The sequence below is a fragment of the Aethalodelphis obliquidens genome, unplaced genomic scaffold, assembly GCF_003676395.1.
Source record: "Aethalodelphis obliquidens isolate GAN/ISIS:26980383/991018 unplaced genomic scaffold, ASM367639v1 scaffold3, whole genome shotgun sequence".
Taxonomy (NCBI): Eukaryota; Metazoa; Chordata; class Mammalia; order Artiodactyla; family Delphinidae; genus Aethalodelphis; species Aethalodelphis obliquidens.
This window is the reverse complement of record NW_020837947.1, coordinates 56,419,799-56,442,163: the sequence shown is the minus strand read 5'-3', so window position 1 is coordinate 56,442,163 and position 22,365 is coordinate 56,419,799. Positions and strand designations below refer to the sequence as shown.

General features: G+C 38.7%; 1 long non-coding RNA gene and 1 other non-coding gene across 3 annotated transcripts in view; one reads left to right on the top strand and one right to left on the bottom strand.

Moving 5' to 3' along the window:
• The window catches only part of LOC113611142 (uncharacterized), an 83,391-nt gene that overhangs the window by 15,665 nt on the left and 45,361 nt on the right, over window positions 1-22,365 (top strand). For both annotated transcript variants that reach the window (XR_003429362.1, XR_003429359.1), the window contains exon 3: window positions 12,805-12,895. This is a non-coding gene — a long non-coding RNA (uncharacterized LOC113611142). The remainder of the gene's footprint in view (window positions 1-12,804; window positions 12,896-22,365) is intronic.
• TRNAG-UCC (transfer RNA glycine (anticodon UCC)) lies at window positions 10,840-10,912 on the bottom strand. The gene has a single exon. It is a non-coding gene; the product is annotated as a tRNA-Gly (tRNA).

Genomic DNA, 22,365 nt, shown 5'->3' with positions numbered 1-22,365 from the left:
AAACTTACAGGTTATGAGGTACTTGGAAATCTTGAAATGTATTGTGCTCGTATGGTATTAAATCTAAGTGAAACTTCAGTTAATCTCAGAGTTTGGACCTCTGTGCTAGTTGCATTTTTGAATGACCTTCACTCCAAAAGAGGCTATATCCAAAGGGTACTCACTCTCTTTTCCCTTATCTTTTCTCATTAGCAAATTACCTTCAGGGAGGTAGGTCTGCAGAAGAATTCTGCTCACATGGTCTGGATAAGGAAACGATATTTTTCAATAAATTACTCCCTTCACAGGAGAAAATTAAGCACTAAATTGACAGTGTGAGGCCTCCTAAATTGTGGACTATAGGTCATAATTCAAGAAATAACACATTTCATTAAGAAAGAGCCTGATGAAACAGCTGAGTGAAGCATCACAGGTTCACACTCTTCCCACCTCCACATTCCTTCCTCCACCAACCTGAAAACCAGATCTAATTATATTTCCTCCTTTGGGGTTCAGAAAGAGTACGGGCAGACCATCACACCTTCCCATACAGTAATATACCAGTAAGGTACATGGATGTCATATTTTCATTGAATTTGACAATGAAATTTTCATTGAGTTTGAACCCTTGAATTTTTTTTTGACCCTTTAAAAAATATTTTATTTTTTAAGAGCAGTTTTAGGTTTAAAACAAAATTAAGAGGAAGCTATGGAGATTTCCCAAAGACCTCCTGACCCCACGCATTTGTAGCCTTCCCCATGATCAATATCACTCATGAGAAAGTAAAATTTTTTTACCAAGAATGAACCTCCACTGACACATCACAATCACCCAAAGTCCATAGTTTACCTTAGAGTTCACTCTTAGTGTTGTACATTCTACGGGTTTGGACAATAGTATAATATATATATCTATCATTATAGTATCATACAGAGTATTTTCACTGCCCTAACAATCTTCTGTGCTCTACCTATTCATCTCTCTCCCTGCTATGCCCTTACAACCACTGATCTTTTTTACTGTCTCCATGGTTTTGCCTTTTCCAGAGTGTCACGTGGTCGGAATCATAGTATATAGGCTTTCCAGATTGGCTTATTTAGTAATATGCATTCAAGTTTCTTTCATGTCTTTTCATGAGCTATTAATGAGCTCATTTTTTTTTTTTTTTTTTTTTTTTTTGCGGTATGCGGGCCTCTCACTGCTGCAACCTCTCCCGTTGCGGAGCACAGGCTCCGGACGCGCAGGCTCAGCGGCCATGGCTCACGGGCCCAGCCACTCTGCGGCATGTGGGATCTTCCCGGACCGGGGCATGAACCTGTGTCCCCTGCATCGGCAGGCAGACTCGCAACCACTGCGCCACAAAGGAAGCCCTCATTTCTTTTTAATGCTGAATAATATTCTATTGTCTGGATGTACCATAGTTTATTTATTCATTTACCTACTGAAGGACATCTTGGTTGCTTCCAAATTTTGGCAATTACGAATAAAGCTGCTATAAAAAAAACTGCATATCAGGTTTTTGTGTGGACATAAATTTTCAATTCCTTTGGGTAAATACCAAGGAGCGAGATTGTCAGATCGTGTGGTAAGAGTATAGTTTTGTAAGAAACCACCAAACTGTCTTCCAAAGTGGCTGTACCACTTTGCATTCCCACCAGTAATGCTACCAGAGTTCCTATTGCTCCACATCCTCACCAGCCTTTGTTGTCAGTGTTCAGGATTTTGGCCATTCTAACAGGTGTGTAATGGTATCCCATTATTGTTTTAATTTGCATTTCCCTGATGACATGCTGTGGAGCAACTTTTCACACGCTTATTTACCATCTGTGTATCTTCTTTGTTGAGATGTCTTAAGATTTTTGTCCCATTTTTTAATCAAGTTGTTTGTTTTTTTTACTGTTGAGTTTTAACAGTTCTTTGTATATTTGGGGTAACAGTCCTTTACCAGATGTGTCTTTTGCAAATATTTTCTCCCAGTCTGTGACTTCTCATTCTCTTGACATTGTCTTTCACAGAACAGAAGTCTTTAATTTTAGTGAAGTCCAGCTTGTTAATTATTTCTTTCATGAGTTGTCTTTGGTGTTGTATCTAAAAGGCATCACCATACCCAGCATCATGTAGGTTTCCTCCTTTGTTATCTTCTAGGAGTTTTATAGTTTTGCATTTTACATTCAGGTCTGTGATCCATTTTGAGCTAACTTTTGTGATGGTGTAAGGTCTGAGTCTAGGTTCATTTTTTCACGTGTGGATGTCCAGTTGTTCCAGCTCCATCTGTTGAAACACTATCTTTGTCCCATTGTATTGCCTTTGCTCTTTTATCAAAGATCAGTTGACTGAATTTATGGGGGTCTATTTCTGGGCTATTCGACCATGGTTTTTATGAAAGAAACAGAATTACAGTCTTTTTTCTCTTTTTCTTTTTCTTTTTCTTTTTTGCGGTACGTGGGCCTCTCACTGTTGTGGCCTCTCCCGCCACGGAGCACAGGTTCCAGACGCGCAGGCTCCGTGGCCATGGCTCACGGGCCCAGCCGCTCCATGGCACGTGGGATCCTCCTGGACCGGGGCACGATCCCGTGTCCCCTGCATCGGCAGGCGGACTCCGAACCACTGCACCACCAGGGAAGCCCGAGAATTACAGTTTTAACTGCTCAGCCTCCTGTAGCTTCCATTGTCCATTGCCTTGGACAGTTGCTGAACAGAGTCAAACCTGAAAGTGGGTACCAATTCACTTTTCATGTCTGCAAGATTCTGTAAAACACATCATTCCAGTTAAGTTTAACGGAAGCCTGGTTAGCTTCTTCAGCGTCTAATTAGGCACAAGAGAATCAAAGGGCAACAACCAGTCATTGTTTAGGGGGAAGAAAAGGGAAAAAGAATTGTTGCTGCTGCTTTTTGAACTTGCAAAACTTCTATCTTTAGTTCACTCAAGACTGGTGGGCCCAGCTGTGGGTGCCTAATACTACGGGCTTTTGGTCCAACTCAGAGAATGAGTTTAGTTGCAGACTGAAATTAGGAATACTGTGCTGAGCCCCCAGGTTGCCAGTTCAGTGCCTCTTCTCCCTGTGCACTCTGCATCCCCCTGCTACATTCATGGACTGCCTTTGCTGACTCGCCTGCTTCTCGTGCTAGACTGTGGGGAGCTCTTTGTTGCTGAGTCTTTCTTTTTCTCTGTAGCCCCATGACTAGCATTGCGACTAGTACATAATACGCAATTCAGGTTTTTAAAAGTTGAATACTTTCTTTCAACCTCTAAACAACTTCTAGTGCCTTTCACTGACATTAGGAGCTGTGAATATAGAAAAATATAGTACCATCTGTAGTGGAGGAAGCCTATCTTGGTGGTTAAGAGCATGACCTCCAGTGCCATACTGCCCAGGTTCATACCTAAATCTGCCTCCTATTAATCATGTCACCTTGAGCAAGTTCCTTGAGTGCTCTGTGCCTCAGTTTCTCACCTGTAAAATGGGGATAACAACAGTATCCATCTCATAGAGTTGTTGTGAGAATTAAATGAGTTAATATATATATATATATGTAAAGTGCTTGGAACAATGCCTGGCACATTAATAAGTGTTATCTGTTATTATCATGATTATTATGATTATTATTCAAATAAATTGGGGGAGAGCAAACCCTTGAATTTCTAAGATTTTTTTAGGTACTTTCAAATGAAAGACAACATTCCCAGGTTTTAAAGTCTTTGTTTTTTTTTTTTTTTAAAAAAAAAGGTTTGTTTACTCAAAACTTAAAATGTTTCCCCTGTCTTCTAACATTTATTGTTTAGTAGAGGAAACTGGAGCAATCCAATTGCCTCTCTCATGCAAAGATAGCATTTTTCCTCATAGATTTTTGCCCATTTTAATTAGATTATAAAGGAATTTTCCTTTAATACATTTTTTCTATAATAAATCTATGTGGAGATTTCTTTTGGATTTTTTTTCTAGGGAAGCTCTGAGCATTTCTCATCCATATACTCACATCTTTACTTAAGGGATTCTTTCTTCAGCTATGTCTTTAATTATTATTCAAATTATTCAAATTTCTTAATTGAAAAACATCTAAAGTTCTTATATTGCATTTTTATTCTGTCTGTCATATTTATCAACTTCTGCTTTACAGTTTTTTTAAAAAGCTATCCATCTATCTATTTATATGTGCATATATATGTATATAACTGGAAGAGGTTAGACATTCAGTAGTTCCTTTTCTGCTCTGTACTGTGCATGTTAATGCTTCTGTTATATTATTTATTCCTTTGCATTCTTTCTTTATTTTACCCATTTCATCTTATTCTCTTCTTGTTTTAATGTCACACTGTTTTCTCCTAATGGTCTACTCTTCTTTGATATAGGTCAGGGACTTGTCAGACTGAGTATGTCTACTGCTTTTCTAAAATCATTCAGTTTTCTTGATGAAGGTGCCAAGAAAATTCAATAGGAAAGAGTCCTTTCAGCACATAATGCTAGGACAATTGAATATCCACATGCAAAAAATGACACAACTCCTATATCACACTATACACAAAAATGAACTTAAAATGGATCACAGACCTCACCTAAATGTAAAAACTAATATTATGAAACTCTTAGAAGAGAGCATAGGGGAAAACCTTTGTGATTCTTGGATGTGACAGAAAAATACAAGGGGTAAAAGAAAAATTGATAAATTGGACTTAAAACTAAAAACTTCTACATTTCAAAAGATACCATCAAGAAAGTCAATAAGCAATTCATAGAATGAGAGAAAATATTTGCAAATCATATATATAATAAGAGATTTATATCCAGAATAGATAAAGAACTCTTACAAATCAATACTAAAAAAATAGATAATCTAATTAAAATGGGCAAAGGATGAGAATAGATATTTCTCCAAAGAAAGTGCACAAATGGCCAATAAACACATAAAAAAAATCATTAGCGATCAGGGAAATGCAAACAAAATGACAATGAGATGTCATTTCTCGTCCACTAGAATGGCCACAACAAAAAAGTAAGATAATAACAAGTATTGGAAGATGTGGAGAAATTGGAATCTTCATACACTGCTAGTGGGAATGTAAAATGGTGCAGCTGCTTTGGAAACAGTTTGGCAGTTCCTCAAAAAGTTAAGCATTGCGTTAACATATGATCCAAGAATTCCACTCCTAGATACCTACCTAAGAGAAATGAAAAGTAAAAATGTCCACATAAAGACTTGTGCATGAACATTCATAACAGCATTATTCACAATAGCCAAAAAATGTAAGCAACTCAAATGTTCATCAACTGGTAAATGTGTAAACAAAATACAATGGAATACTCTTCAGTAGTAACAGGCAATAAAAAGAACAAAGATGGGCTTCCCTGGTGGCGCAGTGGTTGGGAGTCCGCCTGCCGATGCAAGGGACACGGGTTCGTGCCCCAGTCCGGGAAGATCCCACATGCCGCGGAGTGGCTGGACCCGTGAGCCATGGCCGCTGAGCCTGCGCGTCCGGAGCCTGTGCTCCGCAACGGGAGAGGCCGCAACAGTGAGAGGCCCGCGTACTGCAAAAAAAAAAAAAAGAAAAACAAAAAGAACAAAGATGTGCTGATACATGATACAACATGCCTGCGGGGGCAGAGGGATGGCCTTGGGAAATGACTGTATATGGGCATGTGATTTTTTTAATAATGATGGAAATGTTCTAAAATTAGATTGTAGTGAAGGTTGTATATGTAAATGTAAAACACTTATTCATTCAATTATTTCAATCAATTAATTTTATGACATATAAATTGTATTTTAACAAAACTATTAAAATCACCCAATTCTTTTGTATATAATAAATAATTTTCAGTGATCCACTTTTTTATAATATATTTTTAAAAATTAACTCATGTATTTATTTATTTTTGGTTCGTTGGGTTTTTGTTGCTCTGTGCGGGCTTTCTCTACTTGTGGTGAGCCAGGGCTACTCTTCGTTGCAGTGTGCGGGCTTCTCATTGCGGTGGCTTCTCTTGTTGTGGAGCACAGGCTCTAGGCACGTGGGCTCCAGTAGTTGTGGCTCACGGGCTGTAGAGTGCAGGCTCAGTAGTTGTGGCTCACGGGCTTAGTTGCCCCACGGCCTATGGGATCTTCCCGGACCAGGGCTTGAACCCGTGTCCCCTGCACTGTCAGGCAGATTCTTAACCACTGCGCTACCAGGGAAGTCCCAGTGATCCACTTTTGTTGAGTTTAATGGTTTTTTTTTAAATTTCTTGAAGTCCCTCTCATAGATACTATGTTGATTTTTTTACCTTCATCTTCAAACAAGGAGAGTTCTACTCAACAGACAATGGTAAGACTTGCTATTCACTCTGTATCTAGTTAAGGGCTAGTCAAATTTTCTTCTCAGTTTATGCCTAGATATCAGGTTGATATATACAACTTCTAGTAAAACATTCAAAAGAAGATGTGTAGTGAACATGCTGTTGCCCTGCTCAGAGCTTCTTTCTTGGGTGGGTATATCCATCCCAGCTACTGTGAGTTTTGGATGCTAAGCACTCACAACTGCAGCCTTTGGAGAACAGCCCTCACTTAAGTGGAGTTGCCATACCTGGGAGGTTACACCTACTCACACACACCCCCCAACCAGGCGTGACCAGTGGTCACTTTGTACTCAAATATTCTTGCTCAGGTCTTCCAGCTGACACCATGTGGAGCAGAGATGAGCCTTCCCCACAGAGCTCTGCCTAAATTGCAGATTGATTGTCACTTTAAACCACTAAGTGTTGGAGTGGTTTCTTATGCATCTATAGATAACTGGAATAGGATCTTAAATGGGGGAAGGGATAGGAAGTAAATGATGACTTTCACTTAGAGCTCTGTAAAAACAGGAGAAGCCAATCATGACTTTTTTAAGTTAGAAGTTTATATTTTATTAACTTGGTAACGTTCATTTACTATCCAGCATTCTTTGGGCTTTAGATCATGGAAATCTATTCAAACTATATTAGGAGAATATGGGAATTACTGGTTCTTGTAATTAATAGTTTTGTTGAATGACCAAACTATCCATTAGACATGAAGGAAATAGCCTCAAGAACAATGAGAACTAGGGAACTGAATGGTGTTGGGACTCCCTCTTATTTCTTCTTTTCTCTCTGCTTCAACGTTCCTCTCACCCACTCTTTCTAGTTTCATACACATGGCTTGGAGCATAACTTCTTGACCCTCATAGACTGTGGTCTCTGACTCCCACCACATAAGAGAGACTGGTTCTCTTTGTTCTAGTTTGAAAAATCCTGCAAAAAGATTTTGAGTGGCTGACTTTGGTCATATGCTCTTTCCTGGAATGATCATTTATGGCAGGTGGTAGAGGGCTAGGCCATCATGTCTATATGTATGTGTCAATCAATCAATCACCTATTAATCAATTATCCATGCCTACACTCTCTAGATGGGGGAATCTCATGCCTCTAACCATCATTTGCATGTTGTTGGTTCCCGAACTTTCCTAGACCTGACCCGATCCCAACTCCAAAATCTTATATCCAAATGTCTATTTACCATTTTCACTTGCGTGTCTAATAGTGACTTAGTCATGACAGGCGAGGTAGCAGTCAACCCCCAAATTTCAGTGGATTAACATAACAAATGTTTATTTCCTCATACAAAGTCTGCTGTGTGTCTGGGCAATTCTCCAGGGCAAATGTTCTTCATGTGACAACTCAATAATCCAGAATGATGGAGCCTCCACCATCCTGCAGCTGCACCACTTGAAACATGCAGCCTCCTTGAGCAGTGAGACAGGAGAATAGAATGCTTCACTTGGGGTGTGATACTATCATTTCAGTTTACAGCTGTTGACCCAGACCAAATAGGCTGCCAGATATTTCTCCAGCAAAAATGGGTTTATTCGGGATTAGCAGAGAATTGCAAATTCGAGGTCTGCAACCACAGAGAGCCATGCGCAAGTTCCCAGATACACAGCAAGGGAAGGAGGACGCTTTTATATAGAGGAAAAGGAAGTTGGGAGGGCTACAGTAAACAGAGTTTGACCTTCCATTGGCTAAATCCTTGCTAGAAAAGGAGAGAGGTCTTTCTTCTTCCTGTTGGGCTCTGCTATTATCACAGGGCATGAGAGTCCCAACTCTAATTGAGGTTTCTGTTTATTAATTTTTTACACAACCTATTAGAACTGATAATATAGCCCCAGGTAGGTGTAAGGTGGTGGGGAAGTAAAATGCTGCAGTGTGTCCAGGAGAGGAGAATAAGACATGAGTAAGAACTATAAGTCTCTTTCACAAAGAGGCACCTCCTTAGTGGTTTCTATTCCTACCACCTGCCCCCCCTTCATCTTTGTTGTATTGGTTATCACAATAAATGACATTTATTCAGTTTCTCAAGCTAAAAATTTTGGGATCATCCTCAGCTTCCTCAAAGCCCACGTCAAATCCATCTGTATAAATGTTCAGTCCTGTCAGTTGGCTCTACGTTAAAGATATATTCATAAGAGACAGAGTTTGCTGAAATGTTCCATATTAAAGGAGCCTAAAGAAACATGACAACTAAAGGTAATACTGGATCCTGTACTGGAAGGGAACAGTGCTATAACGGACATTACTAAGTCAACTTACAAGATTGGAATACAAATGGTAAATTAGATAAAATTAGATACTGTGTCAATGTTAAATTTACTGAAGTTGAATTTGTGAAATGCACATGGAGGAATTTAGAAGTAAAGGACCATGATATATGATGAATATAACTTATTCTCAAATAGTTCAGAAGAACTATTTGAATGAGGCCTGGGAGAAAGAGAGAGAGACTGAGAGAGACACAGAGAGAGAGAGAGAGAGAAATGATAAAGCACATGGGATATAATATTAGCAACAGGTGAACCTGGTAATGGGTATATCTGTAGGTTTCTGTATCTCCAAAATCTAACCACACCTTACCACACAGTACAAAAACAAGCTACCTCAAAGCTACCGTCCTCATTACCCTAATTCTACTCTTGCTCATTCCACAGTCTACTCACCACACAGCAGCCTGAGTAAGCCTTTGACTTTTCAAAGTCAAAGTCATTCAAAGTTAAAGAAGGTCATGTCACTATGCTGTTCAATGCAATGGCTTCCCATTGCATGTATAATAATATCTAAAGACCTCGATGGCCCAATGTCTTTCCCTTTAGTTACCTTTTTGGTGTTACCTTCTACATTCACCCTTTTCTTCCCTCTCTTTGCTTCAGTCATCCTGCCTCCTTGCTATTGTTGAACATTCTAAGCAAGTTCCTGCCTCAGAATCACCACTCCAAATTTATATTCATTAATACTCAGGTTGTTTTGTAGTACAGTTGATATAAAAATCTTCGATGTTATTTAAAAGAAACTTTCAGTATTTTTTATTTTGCCGTAAGATTTTTAAAATAAAGCAAATAAAAAATATAAGCAAATGAAAACTAGGTCACAGCTAGCAGCCAAAACAATATAGTGGCAATAAATCTGAAGATATAAACAATAAAAAATAACCATTTTCATATTAGAATCTTCTTTCATTTAAGCTGCCACAAATTTTAATACTATTATAAAAATTCATTTTACTTCATCTTTTTAGCACTGATATTTAAAAAGTTCTTTTGGGAAAAGACCATATTTTTAATACTTCCTCGTAATGAAAAAGGCCTATCCATGTATTCAATCTTATGTTATTGTATTTTATTGAAGTTATTTATTGGAAGAATAAACGATTCCTCAAAGGAAACAAATTATGTATTATGAATAGTAAAATAATCATATCTGAATGTTTCCACTGAATGTGTATTAATTTAATAAAATTGCCCATGTAAGCAGGCCTTTATCAGCCTGCCACTATGAACTCAGGGGAAGGAAAACTACATTTAAGGAATAAAAGGTAAGTGAATGCATAATCAGAGTTTAATTTTGTGCAGGATTTAAGTGCATTCAAATTAGAAACCAAAAATGGCATATCAAAAAGCAGAAGGGCAAAATCTTTTAGCGTTCTGTGTGAGAACACTGAGGATTAGAGAAAAATTTCAAATCACAAATGAAAATTGCAGGAGGATGGGGAGGGATAGAGTTAGGGGATGGAGGTGATTAGGAGGTCACAGATAGAGATTTCCCTGGAACACACTCTATTCTAAGCTGTGTTGAATAACACTCTGTTCTAAGCTGTGTTGAATGACACCTTCCTTTATCATGTGTAGCATGGAAAGACTTTTTTTTTTTTTAGATACATGAAGTTACAGCTCCATTTCCAAAGATACTAGATTCTTTGAATTGCTTTGTTTTAGATGTACCACAGTGGAACAGCTGAGCATTTTTAGGGCGGTGGTTCTGTGAAACTATATGTTATGTAAGCTCATGAACTCATCTCAATTAATTAAAAGTTAAATATAATAGAAATAGGTGAGGGATATACATTTCATTTTAAGAAATGTGATTAATTGCCCAAACAACATTATAACACCAAAAAATAAAATATAATTTATTATTATATTATTAGTCTTTATTTATTATTTTATTTATTTATTATTTAGTCTTTATTTATTATATTATTAGTCTGTCTTTCTGCCTCTCTATAAAACCACATTTTTGTTTTTTCAGTATTCTCTTACCATTTTTGCCCACGTATAAAACTTTTATCTAGTTGTAGTTATGGATTCAGATTTTAATTTTTTAAATATAAGCATTTGTGTACTTGGTTTCTTGGCATTCTAAAATATCATTTCAGTCAGTGCATAATATTTCATCAAGAGAATGCACAATAATTAACCCTTTCATCATTTGTGAATATTTAAGAGGCATGTGTACCCTTAATTTTTTTGTAGTGTAATGATTTTTAATTTAATTTAATTTTATTTTATTGGCCGCGCCACACGGCATGTGGGATCTTAGTTCCCTGACCAGGGATCGAACCTGCACCCCCTGCAGTGGAAGCGCAGCGTCCTAACCACTGGACCACCAGGGAATTCCCAGTGTGGAGATTTTTTTAAAAACATTAATCTGTGCAGTTTGAATTAATTGCAATTTTCAGTTTGGTGAATAAAGAGTTGGTTAAAGCAAGGTTAGGGATTCTACAGAGGACTGTTGACACAAAGGGGGAAAAATCAATTGGATATTATATTTTTTTCATAGTGAAATACAAAATATTCAATTATTTTAAAAATTCAGAACAAGAAAAATAAACATCACTTAATAATTAAGACAAATACTCCAAAGTATACTTTGGTTACTTAAAACCTTTGAACATTGAGGTGAAATGAATAAAGGGAGGCAGACAAGAGTGAAGTGGAGATGGGTGCACAGTAATCTCTACTTGTTTTTCCTGTCTCTTCTTAGCTGGAAGATTGTATCCATCACCCATAGAATTCAACCTATATAACTGCTTGGTACATTTCTGCCTTTTGGGAAGAGAGAATGGGAAGGCCCTAAGTCAAGTCAGCTGCTGTCACTTTAACTTTGCAGCCTCCTTCTTGCCCCTGATGTGTTGTCTGGTTCCCCTGTGCATGAGTCTCAGCCTTGTGTCCTAAGACAGGTATGCTAGCTCCTATGGGGCTGGGCTTCTTCCCGGTTTTTTGTTGATTCAGTTCTACCCATAAGAGTAGATTTCTATTATTAGCTTCAGGATCTTTTGGATGATGGGTAGATCTCTGGATCTTTTGTTATTGTATTCTGTACATGTACTGGAGTTCCCACCTACTGTTGAATTTTCCAGTACTATGACTGACATTAACCTTTCCTGACCATTTCGGGCTGCTCAGATCTAGCAGCTCACCTGCCTTTTCTGTGGATGGATATTTATTGAGTCTTCAGATGTGGGTCATCTCAGTCTAGTCCATCTCACTGCCCGCCAAAACCTAGGGAAAGCTCAACAAAGCTCAGTATAGAGTGGTGCTTAAAACCATGTTAATTATCTGTTTTAAACATTTAAAAACTATTCAACAGGCAAACTTTTGGAACCCCTTTTAACAATAATTTGCATAATTAACCATATTGTTAAGCAGAAAGTCAGCTGCAAAAGCTCTAGTACTGAACAGGGTAGCTTAATAACTCATTTTAAATGATATGCAAAAGGTTATCATCCAAGTGTTAAGAGTCAAGGGAAGATGAGATTAAGTCACGTATGAGAAAAGGACACAGGATTTAAAATCTGAAGGACTCCTTCCTTGTTCACTATGACAGTGGGCTAGATAATTAACAACCACGAGCCTCAGTTTCCTCATCAGCAAATTGGTGATAATAGCCATTTGAAGGGCTGAGGGAGGATTAAGCTAAATAATGTAATGGGCTTTTTGATAGTTTATTGCATATAAGTAATATTTTTCCTATGTACAAGCCCTGTGAAAAGGTCCTAAGCATACCTGGGGCACATTCTGAACTTGGCAGGCTGTGACCTAGGGAGCCATTCATTTATGCACTAGATATTTTTCAGCTTTTCAAAAATATACTCCCCATAGTCAAGTGGCTCACCATCTGGTGAACCTGGGTTGGGGGAAAATCCTTATAAATTGGACTAGAAGGCAAATATGAACCATCCCCCTGAATGATGTAACTTGTAAATGCTTAGTGTATTGTTTTGGATCAGATGACAAATTAGATTCAAAAAGTTGATATTATCTATATGGTTTTATTTGCTCTGGGCATTAAAGCATGCAGAGATACAAAAAGGAAGGAAAGAAGAAAGATCCAAGCTAACAGGTATTGATTGCTCTGATTGTGGAGGGAAAAAGGACTGCTGGAAGGAGGAATTTTCTGCACTTAATTTGGAAGTCTAAAAGGCCAAAGAGATACCTCTCTCTGTGTCTTTATTCACTCAGCAAACATTTCTGAATCCCTGTTCTCTGCTCTGTCTTCTGTTAGGTTCCATGAATTCAGAAGCATAGTCTCAGCCCTCCTGTGTCTGACTGAGAGGCACATAGGGAAATCATCACAATACAAGGTGTCAATCAAGGTATGTACAAAGACTGTGGAAGCACAGAAAGAAAACAGTCAATTTTATTTACCAGGGTCATGAAGGCACTTTGGGTCTTAAAAAATGATCTAGATGTCACCAAATCTAAGAATTTTCCAGACAGATGAGACTTAAGTAAAAACACGGGATGTGAAGAAATTATGTGACATATGTAGGAACAGTGTAAGATATGGGAGGGGGAGGAGGAGAGGATTAGAGTCAGAGATATAATTTGAAGTAGTCTAAGTGAGTGGTCAGCAAACTATGGCCCGTGGGCTAGCCCACCAATTGTTTTAGTAAATAAAGCTTTATTGGAACACAGCCACACTCACTAGTTTAGGTATCATTTTCAGCTGCTTTCAAGCTATTACAACAGAATGAGTAGATGTGAATGGGAACATATAGTCTGCATGCCAAAGTATTTACTATATGGCCCGTAACAGGAAATGTTTGCTGAATCCTGGTTTAGTTAATAAATGGTAAAGACTAAACTAAGGAAATAGCATGCAATAGAGAGAAAAAGGCAGATTTGTGAAGCATTTTAGAGAGAAAGATTTTTTTTCCCCAAAGAATATATTTATTTTTATTGCTCTTTTTGCTTTTTATTACTACATATCCCTATAAAAGTAATAGATATTTATTGTAAACAATTTAAATAATGCAGTGTGTAAAAAATAGTAGAAAAATTCAAAGAATAGCAAACAGTAAAAAGAAAGTGAATATCCTTAGGGGCAACAATTGCTGACAGTTTGAGTTACATTTTTTTCCAAGGCTGTTTCATGCATATATATTTATTCATATTCGTTGTTTGCTTTTATAAGTGGGGTCATTTTATACAGGCTATTCTATAATCTGCTTTTATCACTTAACAGTATACCACAGAGGCCTTTCCATGTCATGATATATACGTCTATCTCATGCCCACTAACAGTCTTATATTTTAAACATTCTTTCGTAGAAAAGTCCAATTTAATTAATTCATTCTGAAGATATTTATTGAGAAATGTAGTGTGTGTCTATGCAATTGCCTTCCTAGTGCTCCCGTCCATGGATCTTCTGAAAACTACTCCCTTTGTCTCCAGTTGTATACCATGACAGCTGTCATATTAGTAGCTGTTAATCCAGTTTCTTGGCCTCCATTCTTTGGTTCAAGTGCATGCATTTAACACAAATCAGCTATGGCAGAAATAGCTAATTGTCACTAAAATTTGGGTTTCCATTTTCACAATGTAGTTGGAGAAACTGAAGCACAGGTCAAATAATGTCCAGATACTAGAATGTGTTTTGCAGAGAATGCCAGCTCTCCACCAAAAGCTGTTCTCCCTTTCTTACTGGGTATATAAATAGACTATATTTCCTAGACTCTTTTGGTTATATGTGGTCGAAGAAACTAAATGAAATGTGAGTGAAAGGAATGCACTCCATTATATTAGATATGTTTTGCTGTGTAACAAATTATAGCCTAAAAGAATAAACATTTCATAAGGGAAAACATGCATAAGGCAAAACACTGCCATGTGAACACTGCTCTCACTGGTGGCTTATTAGCACCAAGACCTGGCCCTACCCAACAGCCTAGAGGTGCCAGTGCTGGGGTGTCTCAGGCCAGACAACTAACTGGGGGGTGGGGATTGGGGGACATAGCCCCACCCATCAGCAGACTGGCTGCCTAAAGACTAAAGAGCCCACAGCCACCTCTGGACACGCCCCTAGACACAGCCCTGCCCACCAGAGGGCCAAGACCCAGCTCCACCCACCAGTGGGCAGGCACTGGCCACTCACACCAGGAAGCCTCCACAAGCCTCCAGACCAGCCTCACCACCAGAGGGCAGATACCAGACGCAGGCCAGACCCTACCCTGGGGCCAGCAGGGCCCTGGCCCTGCCCACTAGACCAATGCAACCTTCGGGACACTCCCGACCCTATAACCAACTGTGTCAGGAACCGACCCCTTCCCACTAACGGTCTGAAATGAGCTCTGGGATCCCTCGGCCCTGCAGCTATACTCCAGGAACCAGCTCTGCTGCCAGTAGTCCAGCACTAACCCCAGGATCTGTCTTCACCCGCCAGTGAATAGGCAACAGCCCCAGAGTCTTCAGGACTCTGATTCTATCCACCAGTGAGCCAGCGACCAGCCACCTCATGACCAGGCCCCAGTAAACAGCAGCCAGCAGCATCTGTACAAGGCGGGGCCTGGCAACCAACCAGACTGGGGGCCAACCAAGCCTACCAGACTGCCCACCTTTTGGTGAAGGTGTTTAGAAAATGGAATTCTCATACACTGTTCCCGGGTATATAAAAATGGTACAGGGGCTTCCCTGGTGGCACAGCCTGCCAATGCAGGGGACATGGGTTCGAGCCCTGGTCTGGGAAGATCCCACATGCCGCGTAGCAACTAGGCCCGTGAGCCACAACTACTGAGCCTGCACATCTGGAGCCTGTGCTCCGCAACAAGAGAGGCCGCGATAGCGAGAGACCTGCGCGCCGTGATGAAGAGTGGCCCCCGCTTGCCACAACTAGAGAAAGCCCTCGCACAGAAACGAAGACCCAACATAGCCAAAAATAAATAAAATAAAAATAAATACATAAGAAGACCCCAAGATCACTATAAAAAAAACCAAAATGGTACAACCACTTTTAACGACAGCTTGCCAGTTCTGAAGAAAGTAAATATACACTTTCTGTATGATCCAATAATTTCATTTCTAGGAATTTACCAAAAGAAATTAAAACAGGTTTCCACACAAAGACATGTACACAAGTGTTCATAGCAATATTATTCGCAATAGCTAAAACTTGGATACTGCTCAAATGCCTATCAAAAGGTGAATGAATAAATAAATTATGGAATATCTCACAGTAGAATACTCCTCAGCAATACACTTGGAATTACACTTGGTGATATCTGCTTCTGCAGCAGGGGTAAACATAGAAGACAGTAGGGTAGAAGACAATTCAAAACAAAACAAAACAAAAAATACAACAAAACCTTTTGAAAGCAGCTTATGCCAAAGAAGGTTGTTAGCAGTCACAGGAGAATGATTACTTCAGTGGAGAGTGCAAGGGGAGGGCCATGTAACTGAGGCTGGGACATGCTGTCTAGCATATTTTCACACGAAACGATGTGTGACACTGAGATTTGCTTGCTCATTTGCAAGCATCTGATCTACTGTCATATGTCTGTTGAATATTATCTGTGTTATTGGCTTTCCTTTTATTTTAGTAATAATCTCATGTTTCTATATTGTGTCCATTGAACTTAGATGTGAGGAATTGGTGAGGAATTGAGACTTTAGTTTTTCAAGGAATGGCTTTAAAAGACTGATGCCCTTTATAAGTAATTTGAGTCTCCCATGGTGGAAGTGAATTGGAAATAAATAATTTTCTGTCACATTCTACTATTTACCTGAACTACAGGATTTTAAGCAAATGATCAAATATCTCTGCCTTTTGAAATTGTGAGTATCTAATTAACCACTATTAGTCAGGTTTCAACTGTTCTGATCTTTAAATCTCAAAAATAAAACTCCATTCTGAATGGGGTATGCTAGGGTCAAATACCAGAAAACCTTCTTTGGATATAGTATGTTCCCACTCAGGTAATATAAAGTCAAATGCAGACTTCAGCTTATGTGCTGTAGTTTCCTTACCTTGAGTTGGAGAATGCTGTTTATAAAATAAACTTCTTTATAGAGTGGTACATATGACATTTTTTGGCTCCTTCCTGTCAAACCAATCAGACACTTTTCTTGTAAATACAAAAGATAAAAGCTCCAGGCAGCCTAGACTTGCCTCATATTGGCCACATTCAATGCTTTTGCTATTAACTTTCTACAAAGTTAGGAAATAAAGACAAGAAATTGGCTTAATAATAGTATCCTGTAGTATTCCTTGTACTTCTTTGTCAGTATTTGTGCTTGACTTTTGACCACCTGCCTCGTTGCTGGCTTTCTAACCGTCTGTGTTCCTAGACTTATTGGTTAGTATAGTCTAATATAAATCTCTTGGTCTCAGGTATATCTCTTTCTCTGAAAAAAACCGTAAGTCATGGTCATAATTCTAATTCAGAGACCTCTGTTTGTTTCAGGTTATGAGGAAAACAGAGCAGAGAAAGAAAAATTATGGGCAAACATTTCAAAAATATATACCATTAGTCACAGAGAGTATTTGGAGAGGTCGCGTGTAATTCTGTGTAAACTATCAGCACTAAAGGAGAGCAAATAAAGTAATGTCCTGCTAAGTTTAGATCCATTGACCTCTTCCTGACAGGAAATTCAAAGGCAATTCCAGGAGCTTTCAGCAGAAGGTTATCTAACTATGTATGTGGATAAAACTTATATGCTGAATTCAGATAATAGCACTTCTCATCAAGTAAATTTAAAGAAAAACGTGCTGAACATCTACCATAAGAAAGGACCTGTAGAGGTAAAACTAATATATATAAGATTTCTGTCTCATGTAGTTTGTACAGTTATAGTAACAGCTGGTATCAGAGTTCCTTTTGAATTTACTGAGGAAATGCTTAGATAAAAATCACTTGACCTGGGAAATGAGATCCTAAGGGCATGGATTATCAGGAGTCAAACAAAGGGGAAAGCTTAACTTGTATTTATGATATACAATAATTTGAGAAATGGGGAAGAGTACAACAGAGAGGGAGAGAAAAAATTATAGGTGAGTATTTTAAAAGCAGAGATGTCTAATATTCCTTATTCTGAAATGTGAACTCCCTGCTCAAGCTCCCCAAATCTGCAGTAAAGTTTTGGGAGTCCTGTTTTACAAGTTGAGAGAAGGGACTGATTTCCTCAACTGGGTCTGTATTAGTTTCTTATTCCTGCTATGACAGATTAATGTAAGTTTAGTGGCTTAAAATAACACAAATTTATTATCTTATAGTTCTGGAGGTCAGAAGTCCAAAAATGGGCCCTATAAGCCTAAAACAAAGGTATCAGTAGGGCTGGTTTCTTCTGGAGGCTCTAGGGGAAAATCTGTTTCATCTTTTCCCGGTTATAGAGGCTTCCCATATTCTTTGGCTCGTGGCCCTTTCCTCCCGCTCCCAAGATAACAGCATCACATCTTCAAATTTCTCCCTCTAATCTTGGCTTCTGTTGTCACCTCTTCTCTGACTCTGACTCTCTTGTCGTCTTTCCATTATAAGGACCCCTGTGACCACATTGGCCCCACCTACATAATTCAGGTTTATCTCTCCATCTCAAGATTCTCTCTCTTTTTTTTTTTTAATTTTGGCCGCACCATGTGGCGTGCGGGATCTTAGTTCCCCGACCAGGGATCAAACCCTTGCCTGGGAGCATGCATAGGGAGCATGGAGTCTTAAGCACTGGACCGCCAGGGAAGTCCCCATCTCAAGATTCTTAATCTCACTCACACACACACACACACACACACACACACACACACACACACTCACAAAGATCCTCAATCACAATTGCAAAGTCCCTTTTGCCATGCAAGCTAATATATTCACAGGTTCTGGGAATTAGTATGTGGACATTTTGGGGGGTCCATTACTCTGCCCTGTGGGGAAGAACAGAAAGTACAGGTAGAACAGTGTCGTGATCTGTAAAATGCACCAATCCAGTGGAAGCAAGGGGCTTGAAAGCCAGAGGGAATCCTGAGAATGTGCCTTTCATAGTTTTTGAGCAGGGCAATAACATGACCATAATATCTGTGCTTTAGGAAGATAATTTTCTGACAGTATAAAAGAGGGACTGTAGCATCAAGATAAATAACAGAATAGTTAACAGTTCAAGAGAACAATAGGTTTGTCACAAAGCAGTACATGATTAATTACCAAAAGGATTCTACAGACAATAATTACTATTGGAATTTTTAAAACATAAATTTGGATAACGATGATTCGTGAAACTTCTAATAAGGCCAAGGACATGAATTTGATTTCTTTGTGGGTCAGAATGTTCTATGGCTGAGTTAAACACTTAATCATGACCATCTTGCAACTGGGGGGGTGGAAGAGGCATAAATTAAATCAAGTAAGAAAGCAAGTTAGAGAAGTACTAACATTTCATTTCTACTGAGAAAAATCCCAGTCTTCAAGTCCTTCTTATGATAGGTTAGTACTTTATCTATTAAAGATGGTAGGTTACAAATACAATTAGAAAAAATGGGTTTTGTAAGATTTACCTCTGTAAATCTAAATACATTTTATCATAGACATGCTTGTAAAGATTTTGATCATAGACATGCTTCTAAAGATTTGTGTAAATAAAATTTATGTAAATTCCCTAATATTTCAAATATATTTCTGACATGAATTTTATGAATAATCAGTATGCAATTTTTTCCCTGAAGAGAAAATTTATATAAGCATAAATGTTATGAAGTTTGTTTGATGAACATAAATTTAGAGCAAATTTAGAAAGGCCAGTGATTTAATGTATAGAATATGGGCTATGAAATGTAACAGTGGATGTTTCGATTAGTTGTATGGTTTTATGTAATTTAACTTCCCTGAGCCTCTGGTTCTGTTTTATAAAATAGAGGTAATAATGTCTATTTTTAGGGTTGTTTTGAGGATTAGAGATTGTATGTGCATTGTAGGCAGATGACATTTTTATCAGCTATTATCCTGATTCAAATGTTCAACATCAGTAAGCCGATGTAGCCATCTCCATAACAAGGACACACCTGCTATTAGACCCAGGTGGTTTACATTTAAAATATGACTTCAGACAATCTCATGATGGTGTCTTCTCTCATCACTTTGAAAATATTGTCCTTATGTTTTCTGTCTTCTGTTGTTGCTGTTGTCAGCTGTCCATCCAGTTGTCTTTCCTTTGTTGGTAACCCTGTGATAAGGGTAAATCACAAATGTTACATGGGTAATGTGAACAGTCACAAGTGTTGTGGTTTTAACATGGTGACAATGAACCAGTTGCTCCTAAAGGTACAGAAAACTCTTGCTGATACTAGAGAGAATTTTTTCCTTTGAGACTTTGTAGAAAAACATGTAATAAACAAAAATTCTCAATATTTTCTTCCCTAACTACCTTAAAATAGGCCCTCATCCTCCATCACTATATTCCCTTATTCTCATGTAATTTTTTTCATAGGACTGATTGCTTCTTTTTTTTTTTAATTAATTTTTATATTTTTGAACTTTATTTATTTTGGGCTGCGTTGGGTCTTCATTGCTGCATGCGGGCTTTCTCTAGTTGCACCGAGCGGGGGCTCCTCTTCATTGCAGTGCGCAGGCTTCTCATTGTGGCGGCCTCTCTTGTTGCGGAGCATGGGCCTTAGGTGCACGGGCTTCAGTAGTTGTGGCATGTAGGCTCAGTTGCTGTGGCCCACGAGTTTAGTTGCTCCAGCATGTGGGATCTTCCCGAACCAGGGATCGAACCCATGTCCCTTGCATTGGCAGGAGGATTCCCAACCACTGTGCCACCAGGGAAGTCCTGGACTGATTGCTTCTTGACACTGAGGTTTATTTGTGTGTATTGTCTTTCCCTCTACCTTCCACCCCTGCCCCAGAATGTTAGCTGCTCTATCACACCAACTAACTTTAGTCTTTGGTGGCTCTGTTCAAAATAAGATTTCTGAGTATATTCGTTTGCTGGGGCTGTCATAACAAAATACTACAGGCTGGGTGGCTTAAACAGAAGAAATTTATTTTCTCAATATTCTGGAGGCTAGAAGTCCAAGATCAAGGTGTCGACAGGTTTAGTTTCTCCTGAGGCCTCTCCCCTTGGCTTGCGAGTGGCCACCTTCTGGCTGTGTCCACACATGGCCTTTTCTCTGTGCATGTGCACCCCTGGGGTATCTTTCTTTTATAAGAGCACCAGTCATATTGGATTAGGATCCCATCCTCATGGTCTCATTTTAACTTAATTACCTCTTTAAAGACCCTGTTTCCATATAGAATCACTCTGAGAAACTGGCAGTTAGGGCTTCAACTTATGAACTTGGTGGTGGTGGAAGCAGGGGACACAATTCAGTCCATAACACTGAGAAAGGGAGTCTCACTGGCTTAGTTTAGGCTCACAGTCACAGAAGTCAAAATAGTGAGGAAAGTGGAATCAATACCCAGCAGAAGATAGGAGAAAAAGTGTTAGTTATTTAAAAACCTGATAGCTAATATGTCTTCCCTAAGGAACTCGAAAGACAGCTATTCTATGTTGCTAGTGAATTGCAGAGACAAAAGCTCTAGTTTCAGCTATTTTTTAAATTGTGGTAAAAAATACATAACATAAAATTTACTTTTTTACCATTTTTAGATGCACAGTGTAGTATTGTTATCTGTATGCATGTTGTTGAACAAGCCACCTCTAGAAAAATTTTTATCTTGCAAAACTGAAAATCTATTCCCATTGAACAACAATCCCCCTTCTCCCTCCCCCCAGCCCTTGGCACCACAATTCTATTGATACTTTCTAAGAGTTTAACAATTTTAGACACCTGACATAAGTGGATTCATGCCGTATTTGTCCTTCTGTGACTGGCTTATTTCACTTAGCATAATGTCCTCAAGCTTCACTTGTGTGTAGCATAGGTTTTGTCCAAGGCTGAATAATTAGTTTCAGTGATTTTTTAAAAGGCAACAATAAATTTTACCAAAATATTTTATCACCTTTACTTCAAATTTCTCTCGCAACATCTTTTGAATTTCTCTCCTCTTATTTAAGTATCCAAAATTGTTTTTAATGTAGGTCTTTATGTAGCAAATACTGTTTGACTACATAGGACATAGTGTCTCTGTATTTTCATAAAACTCAGGACTGAGTTTACTTTTGGATTTTCTTTCTTTCTTCCTCTCTCATTTCCTTTTGTCCTCCCACCCACTGTTCCTTCCTTTCTTTATTGTGTATTCATTAAGTGCCTACCTTGTGTCAGCCATTGTGGTAAGAATTGAGAATTCAATAAAAATCCCATTGCAGCAAAGCTTCCGAGGTCTTATAGATCTGAGAATACCTTATCATGCCTTCACATTTTAATGGCTACATAGAAAACTCTATATTCTAAATTCTTGTTCTTTAATACTTTGGAGACTTTTCTCCATTGACTTCTTTCATCCAGTGTTGCTACTGAAAAATCTGAAGTCAGTCTAATTCTTATTCCTTTGTATATTCTCTGTTCTTTTTCTTTGTAACCTTTATTTTTTAAAATTAATTAATTAATTTTTTTGGCTGCAATGGGTCTTCGTTGCTGCATGCAGGCTTTCTCTAGTTGCAATGAGCAGGAGCTACTCTTCGTTGCGGTGCGCGGGCTTCTCACTGCGGTGGCTTCTCTCGTTGTGGAGCACGGGCTCTGGGTGCACGGGCTCAGTAGCTGTGACTCGCGAGCTCTATAGCACAGGCTCAGTAGTTGTGGCACACGGGCTTAGTTTCTCCACAGCATGTGGGATCTTCCTGGACCAGGGCTTGAACCTGTGTCCCCTGCATTGGCAGGCAGATTCTTAACCACTGTGCCACCAGGGAAGCCTCTCTCTGTCTTTG